Raw genomic sequence first — 18,616 nt, 5'->3', positions numbered from 1 at the left:
AGAACTGGATAAAAAGTGCAGCCATACAATTGGTTAACAATACAAAAACACAAAGAGAATATACCATAAATAGTTTTGAAAGAATATTTTACTTTATATGTCGCTAGAAACAAATGTCTGAGTGTAGGGTGTTGTGTTTTTGGTCTATCTCATTTACAGCTATTATAAAGACAATGTTTCTGAAGGAAGGATACATTAGGAAAGTGCAAAGTTTCTGGCAGTGATGTTGTATTGCTTATGAGCAATATGTTCCTGTTGCAATGGAAGGCAGACTGCTTTTGATTCAGTTGCATGCTGTATTAGATACATAGGTTCAACTTGGGTCAAATACTAAGATTAAAGCATCGGCCAAAAAAGACATTCCTCACATGCATAATGTTCCTTGTTTGAATAAGAAAGTAAAAAATGCGACTCTGGTGGGATTCAAACCCACAACCTTTGAATGACTTTGCAAATTCACTTAGAAGTCCAACGCGCTATCCATTGCGCCACAGAGGGAGATAAAAATCCACTTGCGTACAGTAAGGGATGATCGACGTTTTGTCAATCCAGTGTTTACTTCACATCATATTATCAAGCCTTCTGGGATACAAGAAAGAATAATTGTTTTCCGAAACATAAAATGTCTGTAGAAGAATCACACTTCTGGGTGAAACGTTGAACTACACCTTTGTTCCTTTAGGGATAAATTCGGAGAATAGGGTATTACTGTTTTTTCTTGCAAACTGAATACGTTTGGACAACAATTCCATACCTTAATAAAAAAGAACTGGATAAAAAGTGCAGCCATACAATTGGTTAACAATACAAAAACACAAAGAGAATATACCATAAATAGCTTTGAAAGAAGATTTTACTTTATATGTCGCTAGAAACAAATGTCTGAGTGTAGGGTGTCGTGTTTTTGGTCTATCTCATTTACAGCTATTATAAAGACAATGTTTCTGAAGGAAGGATACATTAGGAAAGTGCAAAGTTTCTGGCAGTGATGTTGTATTGCTTATGAGCAATATGTTCCTGTTGCAATGGAAGGCAGACTGCTTTTGATTCAGTTGCATGCTGTATTAGATACATTGGTTCAACTTGGGTCAAATACTAAGATTAAAGCATCGGCCAAAAATAAACATTCCTCACATGCATAATGTTTCTTGTTTGAATAAGAAAATAAAAAATACGACTCTGGTGGGATTTGAACCCACAACCTTTGAATGACTTTGCCAATTCACTTAGAAGTCCAACGCGCTATCCATTGCGCCACTGAGCCAGATGAAAATCAACTTGCGTACATTAAGGGATGATCGAAGTTTTGTCAATCCAGTGTTTACTTCACATCATATTATCAAGCCTTCTGGGATACAAGAAAGAATAATTGTTTTCTGAAACATAAAATGTCTGTAGAAGAATCACACTTCTGGGTGAAACCTTGAACTACACCTTTGTTCCTTTAGGGATAAATTCGGAGAATAGGGTATTACTGTATTTTCTTGCAAACTGAATACGTTTGGACAACAATTCCATACCTTAATAAAAAAGAACTGGATAAAAAGTGCAGCCATACAATTGGTTAACAATACAAAAACACAAAGAGAATATACCATAAATAGCTTTGAAAGAAGATTTTACTTTATATGTCGCTAGAAACAAATGTCTGAGTGTAGGGTGTCGTGTTTTTGGTCTATCTCATTTACAGCTATTATAAAGACAATGTTTCTGAAGGAAGGATACATTAGGAAAGTGCAAAGTTTCTGGCAGTGATGTTGTATTCCTTATGAGCAATATGTTCCTGTTGCAATGGAAGGCAGACTGCTTTTGATTCAGTTGCATGCTGTATTAGATACATAGGTTCAACTTGGGTCAAATACTAAGATTAAAGCATCGGCCAAAAATAAACATTCCTCACATGCATAATGTTCCTTGTTTGAATAAGAAAGTAAAAAATGTGACTCTGGTGGGATTCGAACCCACAACCTTTGAATGACTTTGCCAATTCACTTAGAAGTCCAATGCGCTATCCATTGCGCCACAGAGCCAGATGAAAATCAACTTGCGTACATTAAGGGATGATCGAAGTTTTGTCAATCCGGTGTTTACGCCACATCACATTATCAAGCCTTCTGGGACACATCAAAGAATGATTGTTTTCTGAAACATAAAATGTCTGTAGCAAGAATCACACTTCTGTGTGAAACCTTGAACTGCACCTTTGTTCGCTTGGGGAGAAATTCAGAGAATAGGGTATTACAGTATTTTCTTGCCAAGTGAATAGGTTTGGACAACAATTCCATACCTTAATAAAAAAGAACTGGATAAAAAGTGCATACATACAATTGGTTAACAATACAAAAACACAAAGAGAATATACCATAAATAGCTTTGAAAGAAGATTTTACTTTATATGTCGCTAGAAACAAATGTCTGAGTGTAGGGTGTCGTGTTTTTGGTCTATCTCATTTACAGCTATTATAAAGACAATGTTTCTGAAGGAAAGATACATTAGGAAAGTGCAAAGTTTCTGGCAGTGATGTTGTATTGCTTATGAGCAATATGTTCCTGTTGCAATGGAAGGCAGACTGCTTTTGATTCAGTTGCATGCTGTATTAGATACATAGGTTCAACTTGGGTCAAATACTAAGATTAAAGCATCGGCCAAAAATAAACATTCCTCACATGCATAATGTTCCTTGTTTGAATAAGAAAGTAAAAAATGCGACTCTGGTGGGATTCGAACCCACAACCTTTGAATGACTTTGCCAATTCACTTAGAAGTCCAACGCGCTATCCATTGCGCCACAGAGCCAGATGCACAGCAACTTGCGTACATTAAGGGATGATCGAAGTTTTGTCAATCCGGTGTTTACTTCACATCATATTATCAAGCCTTCTGGGATACAAGAAAGAATAATTGTTTTCGGAAACATAAAATGTCTGTAGAAGAATCACACTTCTGGGTGAAACCTTGAACTACACCTTTGTTCCTTTAGGGATAAATTCGGAGAATAGGGTATTACAGTATTTTCTTGCCAAGTGAATTGGTTTGGACAACAATTCCATACCTTAATAAAAAAGAACTGGATAAAAAGTGCAGACATACAATTGGTTAACAATACAAAAACACAAAGAGAATATACCATAAATAGCTTTGAAAGAAGATTTTACTTTATATGTCGCTAGAAACAAATGTCTGAGCATAGGGTGTCGTGTTTTGGTCTATCTCATTTACAGCTATTATAAAGACAATGTTTCTGAAGGAAGGATACATTAGAAAAGTGCCAAGTTTCTGGTAGTGATGTTGTATTGCCTATGAGCAATATGTTCCTGTTGCAATGGAAGGCAGACTGCTTTTGATTCAGTTGCATGCTGTATTAGATACATAGGTTCAACTTGGGTCAAATACTAAGATTAAAGCATCGGCCAAAAATAAACATTCCTCACATGCATAATGTTCCTTGTTTGAATAAGAAAGTAAAAAATGCGACTCTGGTGGGATTCGAACCCACAACCTTTGAATGACTTTACCAATTCACTTAGAAGTCCAACCCGCTATCCATTGCGCCACAGAGCCAGATGAAAATCAAGTTGCGTACATTAAGGGATGATCGAAGTTTTGTCAATCCAGTGTTTACTTCACATCATATTATCAAGCCTTCTGGGATACAAGAAAGAATAATTGTTTTCTGAAACATAAAATGTCTGTAGAAGAATCACACTTCTGGGTGAAACCTTGAACTACACCTTTGTTCCTTTAGGGATAAATTCGGAGAATAGGGTATTACTGTATTTTCTTGCAAACTGAATACGTTTGGACAACAATTCCATACCTTAATAAAAAAGAACTGGATAAAAAGTGCAGCCATACAATTGGTTAACAATACAAAAACACAAAGAGAATATACCATAAATAGCTTTGAAAGAAGATTTTACTTTATATGTCGCTAGAAACAAATGTCTGAGTGTAGGGTGTCGTGTTTTTGGTCTATCTCATTTACAGCTATTATAAAGACAATGTTTCTGAAGGAAGGATACATTAGGAAAGTGCAAGGTTTCTGGCAGTGATGTTGTATTGCTTATGAGCAATATGTTCCTGTTGCAATGGAAGGCAGACTGCTTTTGATTCAGTTGCATGCTGTATTAGATACATAGGTTCAACTTGGGTCAAATACTAAGATTAAAGCATCGGCCAAAAATAAACATTCCTCACATGCATAATGTTCCTTGTTTGAATAAGAAAGTAAAAAATGCGACTCTGGTGGGATTCGAACCCACAACCTTTGAATGACTTTGCCAATTCACTTAGAAGTCCAACGCGCTATCCATTGCGCCACAGAGCCAGATGACAATCAACTTGCGTACATCAGGGGATGATCGAGGTTTTGTCAATCCAGTGTTTACTTCACATCATATTATCAAGCCTTCTGGGATACAAGAAAGAATAATTGTTTTCTGAAACATAAAATGTCTGTAGAAGAATCACACTTCTGGGTGAAACCTTGAACTACACCTTTGTTCCTTTAGGGATAAATTCGGAGAATAGGGTATTACTGTATTTTCTTGCAAACTGAATACGTTTGGACAACAATTCCATACCTTAATAAAAAAGAACTGGATAAAAAGTGCAGCCATACAATTGGTTAACAATACAAAAACACAAAGAGAATATACCATAAATAGCTTTGAAAGAAGATTTTACTTTATATGTCGCTAGAAACAAATGTCTGAGTGTAGGGTGTCGTGTTTTTGGTCTATCTCATTTACAGCTATTATAAAGACAATGTTTCTGAAGGAAGGATACATTAGGAAAGTGCAAAGTTTCTGACAGTGATGTTGTATTGCTTATGAGCAATATGTTCCTGTTGCAATGGAAGGCAGACTGCTTTTGATTCAGTTGCATGCTGTATTAGATACATAGGTTCAACTTGGGTCAAATACTAAGATTAAAGCATCGGCCAAAAATAAACATTCCTCACATGCATAATGTTCCTTGTTTGAATAAGAAAGTAAAAAATGCGACTCTGGTGGGATTCGAACCCACAACCTTTGAATGACTTTGCCAATTCACTTAGAAGTCCAACGCGCTATCCATTGCGCCACAGAGCCAGATGACAATCAACTTGCGTACATCAGGGGATGATCGAGGTTTTGTCAATCCAGTGTTTACTTCACATCATATTATCAAGCCTTCTGGGATACAAGAAAGAATAATTGTTTTCTGAAACATAAAATGTCTGTAGAAGAATCACACTTCTGGGTGAAACCTTGAACTACACCTTTGTTCCTTTAGGGATAAATTCGGAGAATAGGGTATTACTGTATTTTCTTGCAAACTGATACGTTTGGACAACAATTCCATACCTTAATAAAAAAGAACTGGATAAAAAGTGCAGCCATACAATTGGTTAACAATACAAAAACACAAAGAGAATATACCATAAATAGTTTTGAAAGAATATTTTACTTTATATGTCGCTAGAAACAAATGTCTGAGTGTAGGGTGTTGTGTTTTTGGTCTATCTCATTTACAGCTATTATAAAGACAATGTTTCTGAAGGAAGGATACATTAGGAAAGTGCAAAGTTTCTGGCAGTGATGTTGTATTGCTTATGAGCAATATGTTCCTGTTGCAATGGAAGGCAGACTGCTTTTGATTCAGTTGCATGCTGTATTAGATACATAGGTTCAACTTGGGTCAAATACTAAGATTAAAGCATCGGCCAAAAAAGACATTCCTCACATGCATAATGTTCCTTGTTTGAATAAGAAAGTAAAAAATGTGACTCTGGTGGGATTCAAACCCACAACCTTTGAATGACTTTGCAAATTCACTTAGAAGTCCAACGCGCTATCCATTGCGCCACAGAGGGAGATAAAAATCCACTTGCGTACAGTAAGGGATGATCGACGTTTTGTCAATCCAGTGTTTACTTCACATCATATTATCAAGCCTTCTGGGATACAAGAAAGAATAATTGTTTTCCGAAACATAAAATGTCTGTAGAAGAATCACACTTCTGGGTGAAACCTTGAACTACACCTTTGTTCCTTTAGGGATAAATTCGGAGAATAGGGTATTACTGTTTTTTCTTGCAAACTGAATACGTTTGGACAACAATTCCATACCTTAATAAAAAAGAACTGGATAAAAAGTGCAGCCATACAATTGGTTAACAATACAAAAACACAAAGAGAATATACCATAAATAGCTTTGAAAGAAGATTTTACTTTATATGTCGCTAGAAACAAATGTCTGAGTGTAGGGTGTCGTGTTTTTGGTCTATCTCATTTACAGCTATTATAAAGACAATGTTTCTGAAGGAAGGATACATTAGGAAAGTGCAAAGTTTCTGGCAGTGATGTTGTATTGCTTATGAGCAATATGTTCCTGTTGCAATGGAAGGCAGACTGCTTTTGATTCAGTTGCATGCTGTATTAGATACATAGGTTCAACTTGGGTCACATACTAAGATTAAAGCATCGGCCAAAAATAAACATTCCTCACATGCATAATGTTCCTTGTTTGAATAAGAAAGTAAAAAATGCGACTCTGGTGGGATTCGAACCCACAACCTTTGAATGACTTTGCCAATTCACTTAGAAGTCCAACGCGCTATCCATTGCGCCACAGAGCCAGATGACAATCAACTTGCGTACATCAGGGGATGATCGAGGTTTTGTCAATCCAGTGTTTACTTCACATCATATTATCAAGCCTTCTGGGATACAAGAAAGAATAATTGTTTTCTGAAACATAAAATGTCTGTAGAAGAATCACACTTCTGGGTGAAACCTTGAACTACACCTTTGTTCCTTTAGGGATAAATTCGGAGAATAGGGTATTACTGTATTTTCTTGCAAACTGAATACGTTTGGACAACAATTCCATACCTTAATAAAAAAGAACTGGATAAAAAGTGCTGCCATACAATTGGTTAACAATACAAAAACACAAAGAGAATATACCATAAATAGCTTTGAAAGAAGATTTTACTTTATATGTCGCTAGAAACAAATGTCTGAGTGTAGGGTGTCGTGTTTTTGGTCTATCTCATTTACAGCTATTATAAAGACAATGTTTCTGAAGGAAGGATACATTAGGAAAGTGCAAAGTTTCTGGCAGTGATGTTGTATTGCTTATGAGCAATATGTTCCTGTTGCAATGGAAGGCAGACTGCTTTTGATTCAGTTGCATGCTGTATTAGATACATAGGTTCAACTTGGGTCACATACTAAGATTAAAGCATCGGCCAAAAATAAACATTCCTCACATGCATAATGTTCCTTGTTTGAATAAGAAAGTAAAAAATGCGACTCTGGTGGGATTCGAACCCACAACCTTTGAATGACTTTGCCAATTCACTTAGAAGTCCAACGCGCTATCCATTGCGCCACAGAGCCAGATGACAATCAACTTGCGTACATCAGGGGATGATCGAGGTTTTGTCAATCCAGTGTTTACTTCACATCATATTATCAAGCCTTCTGGAATACAAGAAAGAATAATTGTTTTCTGAAACATAAAATGTCTGTAGAAGAATCACACTTCTGGGTGAAACCTTGAACTACACCTTTGTTCCTGTAGGGATAAATTCGGAGAATAGGGTATTACTGTATTTTCTTGCAAACTGAATACGTTTGGACAACAATTCCATACCTTAATAAAAAAGAACTGGATAAAAAGTGCAGCCATACAATTGGTTAACAATACAAAAACACAAAGAGAATATACCATAAATAGTTTTGAAAGAATATTTTACTTTATATGTCGCTAGAAACAAATGTCTGAGTGTAGGGTGTTGTGTTTTTGGTCTATCTCATTTACAGCTATTATAAAGACAATGTTTCTGAAGGAAGGATACATTAGGAAAGTGCAAAGTTTCTGGCAGTGATGTTGTATTCCTTATGAGCAATATGTTCCTGTTGCAATGGAAGGCAGACTGCTTTTGATTCAGTTGCATGCTGTATTAGATACATTGGTTCAACTTGGGTCAAATACTAAGATTAAAGCATCGGCCAAAAATAAACATTCCTCACATGCATAATGTTCCTTGTTTGAATAAGAAAGTAAAAAATACGACTCTGGTGGGATTCGAAACCACAACCTTTGAATGACTTTGCCAATTCACTTAGAAGTCCAACGCGCTATCCATTGCGCCACAGATCCAGATGAAAATCAACTTGCGTACATTAAGGGATGATCGAAGTTTTGTCAATCCAGTGTTTACTTCACATCATATTATCAAGCCTTCTGGGATACAAGAAAGAATAATTGTTTTCTGAAACATAAAATGTCTGTAGAAGAATCACACTTCTGGGTGAAACCTTGAACTACACCTTTGTTCCTTTAGGGATAAATTCGGAGAATAGGGTATTACTGTATTTTCTTGCAAACTGAATACGTTTGGACAACAATTCCATACCTTAATAAAAAAGAACTGTATAAAAAGTGCAGCCATACAATTGGTTAACAATACAAAAACACAAAGAGAATATACCATAAATAGCTTTGAAAGAAGATTTTACTTTATATGTCGCTAGAAACAAATGTCTGAGTGTAGGGTGTCGTGTTTTTGGTCTATCTCATTTACAGCTATTATAAAGACAATGTTTCTGAAGGAAGGATACATTAGGAAAGTGCAAAGTTTCTGGCAGTGATGTTGTATTCCTTATGAGCAATATGTTCCTGTTGCAATGGAAGGCAGACTGCTTTTGATTCAGTTGCATGCTGTATTAGATACATAGGTTCAACTTGGGTCAAATACTAAGATTAAAGCATCGGCCAAAAATAAACATTCCTCACATGCATAATGTTCCTTGTTTGAATAAGAAAGTAAAAAATGTGACTCTGGTGGGATTCGAACCCACAACCTTTGAATGACTTTGCCAATTCACTTAGAAGTCCAATGCGCTATCCATTGCGCCACAGAGCCAGATGAAAATCAACTTGCGTACATTAAGGGATGATCGAAGTTTTGTCAATCCGGTGTTTACTTCACATCACATTATCAAGCCTTCTGGGACACATCAAAGAATGATTGTTTTCTGAAACATAAAATGTCTGTAGCAAGAATCACACTTCTGTGTGAAACCTTGAACCGCACCTTTGTTCGCTTGGGTAGAAATTCAGAGAATAGGGTATTACAGTATTTTCTTGCCAAGTGAATAGGTTTGGACAACAATTCCATACCTTAATAAAAAAGAACTGGATAAAAAGTGCATACATACAATTGGTTAACAATACAAAAACACAAAGAGAATATACCATAAATAGCTTTGAAAGAAGATTTTACTTTATATGTCGCTAGAAACAAATGTCTGAGTGTAGGGTGTCGTGTTTTTGGTCTATCTCATTTACAGCTATTATAAAGACAATGTTTCTGAAGGAAAGATACATTAGGAAAGTGCAAAGTTTCTGGCAGTGATGTTGTATTGCTTATGAGCAATATGTTCCTGTTGCAATGGAAGGCAGACTGCTTTTGATTCAGTTGCATGCTGTATTAGATACACAGGTTCAACTTGGGTCAAATACTAAGATTAAAGCATCGGCCAAAAATAAACATTCCTCACATGCATAATGTTCCTTGTTTGAATAAGAAAGTAAAAAATGCGACTCTGGTGGGATTTGAACCCACAACCTTTGAATGACTTTGCCAATTCACTTAGAAGTCCAACGCGCTATCCATTGCGCCACAGAGGGAGATAAAAATCCACTTGCGTACAGTAAGGGATGATCGACGTTTTGTCAATCCAGTGTTTACTTCACATCATATTATCAAGCCTTCTGGGATACAAGAAAGAATAATTGTTTTCCGAAACATAAAATGTCTGTAGAAGAATCACACTTCTGGGTGAAACCTTGAACTACACCTTTGTTCCTTTAGGGATAAATTCGGAGAATAGGGTATTACTGTTTTTTCTTGCAAACTGAATACGTTTGGACAACAATTCCATACCTTAATAAAAAAGAACTGGATAAAAAGTGCAGCCATACAATTGGTTAACAATACAAAAACACAAAGAGAATATACCATAAATAGCTTTGAAAGAAGATTTTACTTTATATGTCGCTAGAAACAAATGTCTGAGTGTAGGGTGTCGTGTTTTTGGTCTATCTCATTTACAGCTATTATAAAGACAATGTTTCTGAAGGAAGGATACATTAGGAAAGTGCAAAGTTTCTGGCAGTGATGTTGTATTGCTTATGAGCAATATGTTCCTGTTGCAATGGAAGGCAGACTGCTTTTGATTCAGTTGCATGCTGTATTAGATACATTGGTTCAACTTGGGTCAAATACTAAGATTAAAGCATCGGCCAAAAATAAACATTCCTCACATGCATAATGTTCCTTGTTTGAATAAGAAAGTAAAAAATGCGACTCTGGTGGGATTCGAACCCACAACCTTTGAATGACTTTGCCAATTCACTTAAAAGTCCAACGCGCTATCCATTGCACCACAGAGCCAGATGCACATCAACTTGAGTACATTAAGGGATGATCGAAGTTTTGTCAATCCGGTGTTTACTTCACATCATATTATCAAGCCTTCTGGGATACAAGAAAGAATAATTGTTTTCGGAAACATAAAATGTCTGTAGAAGAATCACACTTCTGGGTGAAACCTTGAACTACACCTTTGTTCCTTTAGGGATAAATTCGGAGAATAGGGTATTACAGTATTTTCTTGCCAAGTGAATTGGTTTGGACAACAATTCCATACCTTAATAAAAAAGAACTGGATAAAAAGTGCAGACATACAATTGGTTAACAATACAAAAACACAAAGAGAATATACCATAAATAGCTTTGAAAGAAGATTTTACTTTATATGTCGCTAGAAACAAATGTCTGAGTGTAGGGTGTTGTGTTTTTGGTCTATCTCATTTACAGCTATTATAAAGACAATGTTTCTGAAGGAAGGATACATTAGGAAAGTGCAAAGTTTCTGGCAGTGATGTTGTATTGCTTATGAGCAATATGTTCCTGTTGCAATGGAAGGCAGACTGCTTTTGATTCAGTTGCATGCTGTATTAGATACATAGGTTCAACTTGGGTCAAATACTAAGATTAAAGCATCGGCCAAAAAAGACATTCCTCACATGCATAATGTTCCTTGTTTGAATAAGAAAGTAAAAAATGCGACTCTGGTGGGATTCAAACCCACAACCTTTGAATGACTTTGCAAATTCACTTAGAAGTCCAACGCGCTATCCATTGCGCCACAGAGGGAGATAAAAATCCACTTGCGTACAGTAAGGGATGATCGACGTTTTGTCAATCCAGTGTTTACTTCACATCATATTATCAAGCCTTCTGGGATACAAGAAAGAATAATTGTTTTCCGAAACATAAAATGTCTGTAGAAGAATCACACTTCTGGGTGAAACCTTGAACTACACCTTTGTTCCTTTAGGGATAAATTCGGAGAATAGGGTATTACTGTTTTTTCTTGCAAACTGAATACGTTTGGACAACAATTCCATACCTTAATAAAAAAGAACTGGATAAAAAGTGCAGCCATACAATTGGTTAACAATACAAAAACACAAAGAGAATATACCATAAATAGCTTTGAAAGAAGATTTTACTTTATATGTCGCTAGAAACAAATGTCTGAGTGTAGGGTGTCGTGTTTTTGGTCTATCTCATTTACAGCTATTATAAAGACAATGTTTCTGAAGGAAGGATACATTAGGAAAGTGCAAAGTTTCTGGCAGTGATGTTGTATTGCTTATGATCAATATGTTCCTGTTGCAATGGAAGGCAGACTGCTTTTGATTCAGTTGCATGCTGTATTAGATACATTGGTTCAACTTGGGTCAAATACTAAGATTAAAGCATCGGCCAAAAATAAACATTCCTCACATGCATAATGTTCCTTGTTTGAATAAGAAAGTAAAAAATGCGACTCTGGTGGGATTCGAACCCACAACCTTTGAATGACTTTGCCAATTCACTTAAAAGTCCAACGCGCTATCCATTGCACCACAGAGCCAGATGCACATCAACTTGAGTACATTAAGGGATGATCGAAGTTTTGTCAATCCGGTGTTTACTTCACATCATATTATCAAGCCTTCTGGGATACAAGAAAGAATAATTGTTTTCGGAAACATAAAATGTCTGTAGAAGAATCACACTTCTGGGTGAAACCTTGAACTACACCTTTGTTCCTTTAGGGATAAATTCGGAGAATAGGGTATTACAGTATTTTCTTGCCAAGTGAATTGGTTTGGACAACAATTCCATACCTTAATAAAAAAGAACTGGATAAAAAGTGCAGACATACAATTGGTTAACAATACAAAAACACAAAGAGAATATACCATAAATAGCTTTGAAAGAAGATTTTACTTTATATGTCGCTAGAAACAAATGTCTGAGCGTAGGGTGTCGTGTTTTGGTCTATCTCATTTACAGCTATTATAAAGACAATGTTTCTGAAGGAAGGATACATTAGAAAAGTGCCAAGTTTCTGGTAGTGATGTTGTATTGCTTATGAGCAATATGTTCCTGTTGCAATGGAAGGCAGACTGCTTTTGATTCAGTTGCATGCTGTATTAGATACATAGGTTCAACTTGGGTCAAATACTAAGATTAAAGCATCGGCCAAAAATAAACATTCCTCACATGCATAATGTTCCTTGTTTGAATAAGAAAGTAAAAAATGCGACCCTGGTGGGATTCGAACCCACAAACTTTGAATGACTTTGCCAATTCACTTAGAAGTCCAACGCGCTATCCATTGCACCACAGAGCCAGATGAAAATCAAGTTGCGTACATTAAGGGATGATCGAAGTTTTGTCAATCCAGTGTTTACTTCACATCATATTATCAAGCCTTCTGGGATACAAGAAAGAATAATTGTTTTCTGAAACATAAAATGTCTGTAGAAGAATCACACTTCTGGGTGAAACATTGAACTACACCTTTGTTCCTTTAGGGATAAATTCGGAGAATAGGGTATTACTGTATTTTCTTGCAAACTGAATACGTTTGGACAACAATTCCATACCTTAATAAAAAAGAACTGGATAAAAAGTGCAGCCATACAATTGGTTCACAATACAAAAACACAAAGAGAATATACCATAAATAGCTTTGAAAGAAGATTTTACTTTATATGTCGCTAGAAACAAATGTCTGAGTGTAGGGTGTCGTGTTTTTGGTCTATCTCATTTACAGCTATTATAAAGACAATGTTTCTGAAGGAAGGATACATTAGGAAAGTGCAAAGTTTCTGGCAGTGATGTTGTATTGCTTATGAGCAATATGTTCCTGTTGCAATGGAAGGCAGACTGCTTTTGATTCAGTTGCATGCTGTATTAGATACATAGGTTCAACTTGGGTCACATACTAAGATTAAAGCATCGGCCAAAAATAAACATTCCTCACATGCATAATGTTCCTTGTTTGAATAAGAAAGTAAAAAATGCGACTCTGGTGGGATTCGAACCCACAACCTTTGAATGACTTTGCCAATTCACTTAGAAGTCCAACGCGCTATCCATTGCGCCACAGAGCCAGATGACAATCAACTTGCGTACATCAGGGGATGATCGAGGTTTTGTCAATCCAGTGTTTACTTCACATCATATTATCAAGCCTTCTGGGATACAAGAAAGAATAATTGTTTTCTGAAACATAAAATGTCTGTAGAAGAATCACACTTCTGGGTGAAACCTTGAACTACACCTTTGTTCCTTTAGGGATAAATTCGGAGAATAGGGTATTACTGTATTTTCTTGCAAACTGAATACGTTTGGACAACAATTCCATACCTTAATAAAAAAGAACTGGATAAAAAGTGCAGCCATACAATTGGTTAACAATACAAAAACACAAAGAGAATATACCATAAATAGCTTTGAAAGAAGATTTTACTTTATATGTCGCTAGAAACAAATGTCTGAGTGTAGGGTGTCGTGTTTTTGGTCTATCTCATTTACAGCTATTATAAAGACAATGTTTCTGAAGGAAGGATACATTAGGAAAGTGCAAAGTTTCTGGCAGTGATGTTGTATTGCTTATGAGCAATATGTTCCTGTTGCAATGGAAGGCAGACTGCTTTTGATTCAGTTGCATGCTGTATTAGATACATAGGTTCAACTTGGGTCACATACTAAGATTAAAGCATCGGCCAAAAATAAACATTCCTCACATGCATAATGTTCCTTGTTTGAATAAGAAAGTAAAAAATGCGACTCTGGTGGGATTCGAACCCACAACCTTTGAATGACTTTGCCAATTCACTTAGAAGTCCAACGCGCTATCCATTGCGCCACAGAGCCAGATGACAATCAACTTGCGTACATCAGGGGATGATCGAGGTTTTGTCAATCCAGTGTTTACTTCACATCATATTATCAAGCCTTCTGGGATACAAGAAAGAATAATTGTTTTCTGAAACATAAAATGTCTGTAGAAGAATCACACTTCTGGGTGAAACCTTGAACTACACCTTTGTTCCTTTAGGGATAAATTCGGAGAATAGGGTATTACTGTATTTTCTTGCAAACTGAATACGTTTGGACAACAATTCCATACCTTAATAAAAAAGAACTGGATAAAAAGTGCAGCCATACAATTGGTTAACAATACAAAAACACAAAGAGAATATACCATAAATAGCTTTGAAAGAAGATTTTACTTTATATGTCGCTAGAAACAAATGTCTGAGTGTAGGGTGTCGTGTTTTTGGTCTATCTCATTTACAGCTATTATAAAGACAATGTTTCTGAAGGAAGGATACATTAGGAAAGTGCAAAGTTTCTGGCAGTGATGTTGTATTCCTTATGAGCAATATGTTCCTGTTGCAATGGAAGGCAGACTGCTTTTGATTCAGTTGCATGCTGTATTAGATACATAGGTTCAACTTGGGTCAAATACTAAGATTAAAGCATCGGCCAAAAATAAACATTCCTCACATGCATAATGTTCCTTGTTTGAATAAGAAAGTAAAAAATGTGACTCTGGTGGGATTCGAACCCACAAACTTTGAATGACTTTGCCAATTCACTTAGAAGTCCAATGCGCTATCCATTGCGCCACAGAGCCAGATGAAAATCAACTTGCGTACATTAAGGGATGATCGAAGTTTTGTCAATCCGGTGTTTACTTCACATCACATTATCAAGCCTTCTGGGACACATCAAAGAATGATTGTTTTCTGAAACATAAAATGTCTGTAGCAAGAATCACACTTCTGTGTGAAACCTTGAACTGCACCTTTGTTCGCTTGGGGAGAAATTCAGAGAATAGGGTATTACAGTATTTTCTTGCCAAGTGAATAGGTTTGGACAACAATTCCATACCTTAATAAAAAAGAACTGGATAAAAAGTGCATACATACAATTGGTTAACAATACAAAAACACAAAGAGAATATACCATAAATAGCTTTGAAAGAAGATTTTACTTTATATGTCGCTAGAAACAAATGTCTGAGTGTAGGGTGTCGTGTTTTTGGTCTATCTCATTTACAGCTATTATAAAGACAATGTTTCTGAAGGAAAGATACATTAGGAAAGTGCAAAGTTTCTGGCAGTGATGTTGTATTGCTTATGAGCAATATGTTCCTGTTGCAATGGAAGGCAGACTGCTTTTGATTCAGTTGCATGCTGTATTAGATACATAGGTTCAACTTGGGTCACATACTAAGATTAAAGCATCGGCCAAAAATAAACATTCCTCACATGCATAATGTTCCTTGTTTGAATAAGAAAGTAAAAAATGCGACTCTGGTGGGATTCGAACCCACAACCTTTGAATGACTTTGCCAATTCACTTAGAAGTCCAACGCGCTATCCATTGCGCCACAGAGCCAGATGACAATCAACTTGCGTACATCAGGGGATGATCGAGGTTTTGTCAATCCAGTGTTTACTTCACATCATATTATCAAGCCTTCTGGGATACAAGAAAGAATAATTGTTTTCTGAAACATAAAATGTCTGTAGAAGAATCACACTTCTGGGTGAAACCTTGAACTACACCTTTGTTCCTTTAGGGATAAATTCGGAGAATAGGGTATTACTGTATTTTCTTGCAAACTGAATACGTTTGGACAACAATTCCATACCTTAATAAAAAAGAACTGGATAAAAAGTGCAGCCATACAATTGGTTAACAATACAAAAACACAAAGAGAATATACCATAAATAGCTTTGAAAGAAGATTTTACTTTATATGTCGCTAGAAACAAATGTCTGAGTGTAGGGTGTCGTGTTTTTGGTCTATCTCATTTACAGCTATTATAAAGACAATGTTTCTGAAGGAAGGATACATTAGGAAAGTGCAAAGTTTCTGGCAGTGATGTTGTATTGCTTATGAGCAATATGTTCCTGTTGCAATGGAAGGCAGACTGCTTTTGATTCAGTTGCATGCTGTATTAGATACATAGGTTCAACTTGGGTCACATACTAAGATTAAAGCATCGGCCAAAAATAAACATTCCTCACATGCATAATGTTCCTTGTTTGAATAAGAAAGTAAAAAATGCGACTCTGGTGGGATTCGAACCCACAACCTTTGAATGACTTTGCCAATTCACTTAGAAGTCCAACGCGCTATCCATTGCGCCACAGAGCCAGATGACAATCAACTTGCGTACATCAGGGGATGATCGAGGTTTTGTCAATCCAGTGTTTACTTCACATCATATTATCAAGCCTTCTGGAATACAAGAAAGAATAATTGTTTTCTGAAACATAAAATGTCTGTAGAAGAATCACACTTCTGGGTGAAACCTTGAACTACACCTTTGTTCCTTTAGGGATAAATTCGGAGAATAGGGTATTACTGTATTTTCTTGCAAACTGAATACGTTTGGACAACAATTCCATACCTTAATAAAAAAGAACTGGATAAAAAGTGCAGCCATACAATTGGTTAACAATACAAAAACACAAAGAGAATATACCATAAATAGTTTTGAAAGAATATTTTACTTTATATGTCGCTAGAAACAAATGTCTGAGTGTAGGGTGTTGTGTTTTTGGTCTATCTCATTTACAGCTATTATAAAGACAATGTTTCTGAAGGAAGGATACATTAGGAAAGTGCAAAGTTTCTGGCAGTGATGTTGTATTCCTTATGAGCAATATGTTCCTGTTGCAATGGAAGGCAGACTGCTTTTGATTCAGTTGCATGCTGTATTAGATACATTGGTGCAACTTGGGTCAAATACTAAGATTAAAGCATCGGCCAAAAATAAACATTCCTCACATGCATAATGTTCCTTGTTTGAATAAGAAAGTAAAAAATACGACTCTGGTGGGATTCGAGCCCACAACCTTTGAATGACTTTGCCAATTCACTTAGAAGTCCAACGCGCTATCCATTGCGCCACAGATCCAGATGAAAATTAACTTGCGTACATTAAGGGATGATCGAAGTTTTGTCAATCCAGTGTTTACTTCACATCATATTATCAAGCCTTCTGGGATACAAGAAAGAATAATTGTTTTCTGAAACATAAAATGTCTGTAGAAGAATCACACTTCTGGGTGAAACCTTGAACTACACCTTTGTTCCTTTAGGGATAAATTCGGAGAATAGGGTATTACTGTATTTTCTTGCAAACTGAATACGTTTGGACAACAATTCCATACCTTAATAAAAAAGAACTGTATAAAAAGTGCAGCCATACAATTGGTTAACAATACAAAAACACAAAGAGAATATACCATAAATAGTTTTGAAAGAATATTTTACTTTATATGTCGCTAGAAACAAATGTCTGAGTGTAGGGTGTCGTGTTTTTGGTCTATCTCATTTACAGCTATTATAAAGACAATGTTTCTGAAGGAAGGATACATTAGGAAAGTGCAAAGTTTCTGGCAGTGATGTTGTATTGCTTATGAGCAATATGTTCCTGTTGCAATGGAAGGCAGACTGCTTTTGATTCAGTTGCATGCTGTATTAGATACATAGGTTCAACTTGGGTCAAATACTAAGATTAAAGCATCGGCCAAAAAAGACATTCCTCACATGCATAATGTTCCTTGTTTGAATAAGAAAGTAAAAAATGCGACTCTGGTGGGATTCAAACCCACAACCTTTGAATGACTTTGCAAATTCACTTAGAAGTCCAACGCGCTATCCATTGCGCCACAGAGGGAGATAAAAATCCACTTGCGTACAGTAAGGGATGATCGACGTTTTGTCAATCCAGTGTTTACTTCACATCATATTATCAAGCCTTCTGGGATACAAGAAAGAATAATTGTTTTCCGAAACATAAAATGTCTGTAGAAGAATCACACTTCTGGGTGAAACCTTGAACTACACCTTTGTTCCTTTAGGGATAAATTCGGAGAATAGGGTATTACTGTTTTTTCTTGCAAACTGAATACGTTTGGACAACAATTCCATACCTTAATAAAAAAGAACTGGATAAAAAGTGCAGCCATACAATTGGTTAACAATACAAAAACACAAAGAGAATATACCATAAATAGCTTTGAAAGAAGATTTTACTTTATATGTCGCTAGAAACAAATGTCTGAGTGTAGGGTGTCGTGTTTTGGTCTATCTCATTTACAGCTATTATAAAGACAATGTTTCTGAAGGAAGGATACATTAGAAAAGTGCCAAGTTTCTGGTAGTGATGTTGTATTGCTT

At 36.1% G+C, this 18,616-nt stretch overlaps 12 non-coding genes across 12 annotated transcripts; all 12 read right to left on the bottom strand.

The window, feature by feature from the left end:
* Nucleotides 1–1,940: 1,940 nt before the first annotated feature.
* On the bottom strand, nucleotides 1,941–2,030 carry TRNAR-UCU (transfer RNA arginine (anticodon UCU)). The gene is given in 2 exon segments: nucleotides 1,941–1,976; nucleotides 1,994–2,030. It is a non-coding gene; the product is annotated as a tRNA-Arg (tRNA).
* Nucleotides 2,031–2,707: 677 nt separating this feature from the next.
* On the bottom strand, nucleotides 2,708–2,797 carry TRNAR-UCU (transfer RNA arginine (anticodon UCU)). The gene is given in 2 exon segments: nucleotides 2,708–2,743; nucleotides 2,761–2,797. It is a non-coding gene; the product is annotated as a tRNA-Arg (tRNA).
* Nucleotides 2,798–4,238: 1,441 nt separating this feature from the next.
* On the bottom strand, nucleotides 4,239–4,328 carry TRNAR-UCU (transfer RNA arginine (anticodon UCU)). The gene is given in 2 exon segments: nucleotides 4,239–4,274; nucleotides 4,292–4,328. It is a non-coding gene; the product is annotated as a tRNA-Arg (tRNA).
* A 676-nt stretch (nucleotides 4,329–5,004) lies between these two features.
* Nucleotides 5,005–5,094, bottom strand: TRNAR-UCU (transfer RNA arginine (anticodon UCU)). Its single transcript is given in 2 exon segments — nucleotides 5,005–5,040; nucleotides 5,058–5,094. It is a non-coding gene; the product is annotated as a tRNA-Arg (tRNA).
* Nucleotides 5,095–6,534: 1,440 nt separating this feature from the next.
* On the bottom strand, nucleotides 6,535–6,624 carry TRNAR-UCU (transfer RNA arginine (anticodon UCU)). The gene is given in 2 exon segments: nucleotides 6,535–6,570; nucleotides 6,588–6,624. It is a non-coding gene; the product is annotated as a tRNA-Arg (tRNA).
* A 676-nt stretch (nucleotides 6,625–7,300) lies between these two features.
* Nucleotides 7,301–7,390, bottom strand: TRNAR-UCU (transfer RNA arginine (anticodon UCU)). The gene is given in 2 exon segments: nucleotides 7,301–7,336; nucleotides 7,354–7,390. It is a non-coding gene; the product is annotated as a tRNA-Arg (tRNA).
* Nucleotides 7,391–8,832: 1,442 nt separating this feature from the next.
* TRNAR-UCU (transfer RNA arginine (anticodon UCU)) lies at nucleotides 8,833–8,922 on the bottom strand. The gene is given in 2 exon segments: nucleotides 8,833–8,868; nucleotides 8,886–8,922. It is a non-coding gene; the product is annotated as a tRNA-Arg (tRNA).
* Nucleotides 8,923–13,427: 4,505 nt separating this feature from the next.
* TRNAR-UCU (transfer RNA arginine (anticodon UCU)) lies at nucleotides 13,428–13,517 on the bottom strand. The gene is given in 2 exon segments: nucleotides 13,428–13,463; nucleotides 13,481–13,517. It is a non-coding gene; the product is annotated as a tRNA-Arg (tRNA).
* A 676-nt stretch (nucleotides 13,518–14,193) lies between these two features.
* TRNAR-UCU (transfer RNA arginine (anticodon UCU)) lies at nucleotides 14,194–14,283 on the bottom strand. The gene is given in 2 exon segments: nucleotides 14,194–14,229; nucleotides 14,247–14,283. It is a non-coding gene; the product is annotated as a tRNA-Arg (tRNA).
* A 676-nt stretch (nucleotides 14,284–14,959) lies between these two features.
* Nucleotides 14,960–15,049, bottom strand: TRNAR-UCU (transfer RNA arginine (anticodon UCU)). Its single transcript is given in 2 exon segments — nucleotides 14,960–14,995; nucleotides 15,013–15,049. It is a non-coding gene; the product is annotated as a tRNA-Arg (tRNA).
* Nucleotides 15,050–15,726: 677 nt separating this feature from the next.
* TRNAR-UCU (transfer RNA arginine (anticodon UCU)) lies at nucleotides 15,727–15,816 on the bottom strand. The gene is given in 2 exon segments: nucleotides 15,727–15,762; nucleotides 15,780–15,816. It is a non-coding gene; the product is annotated as a tRNA-Arg (tRNA).
* A 676-nt stretch (nucleotides 15,817–16,492) lies between these two features.
* TRNAR-UCU (transfer RNA arginine (anticodon UCU)) lies at nucleotides 16,493–16,582 on the bottom strand. The gene is given in 2 exon segments: nucleotides 16,493–16,528; nucleotides 16,546–16,582. It is a non-coding gene; the product is annotated as a tRNA-Arg (tRNA).
* Nucleotides 16,583–18,616: the final 2,034 nt, after the last annotated feature.

This window comes from Ambystoma mexicanum (genome assembly GCF_040938575.1).
Source record: "Ambystoma mexicanum isolate Mex_15411 chromosome 12 unlocalized genomic scaffold, UKY_AmexF1_1 Mex_chr12_unloc.1, whole genome shotgun sequence".
Classification (NCBI taxonomy): Eukaryota; Metazoa; Chordata; class Amphibia; order Caudata; family Ambystomatidae; genus Ambystoma; species Ambystoma mexicanum.
Note: the sequence above shows the minus strand (reverse complement) of the source record. Positions and strands in the feature narration are given on the sequence as shown.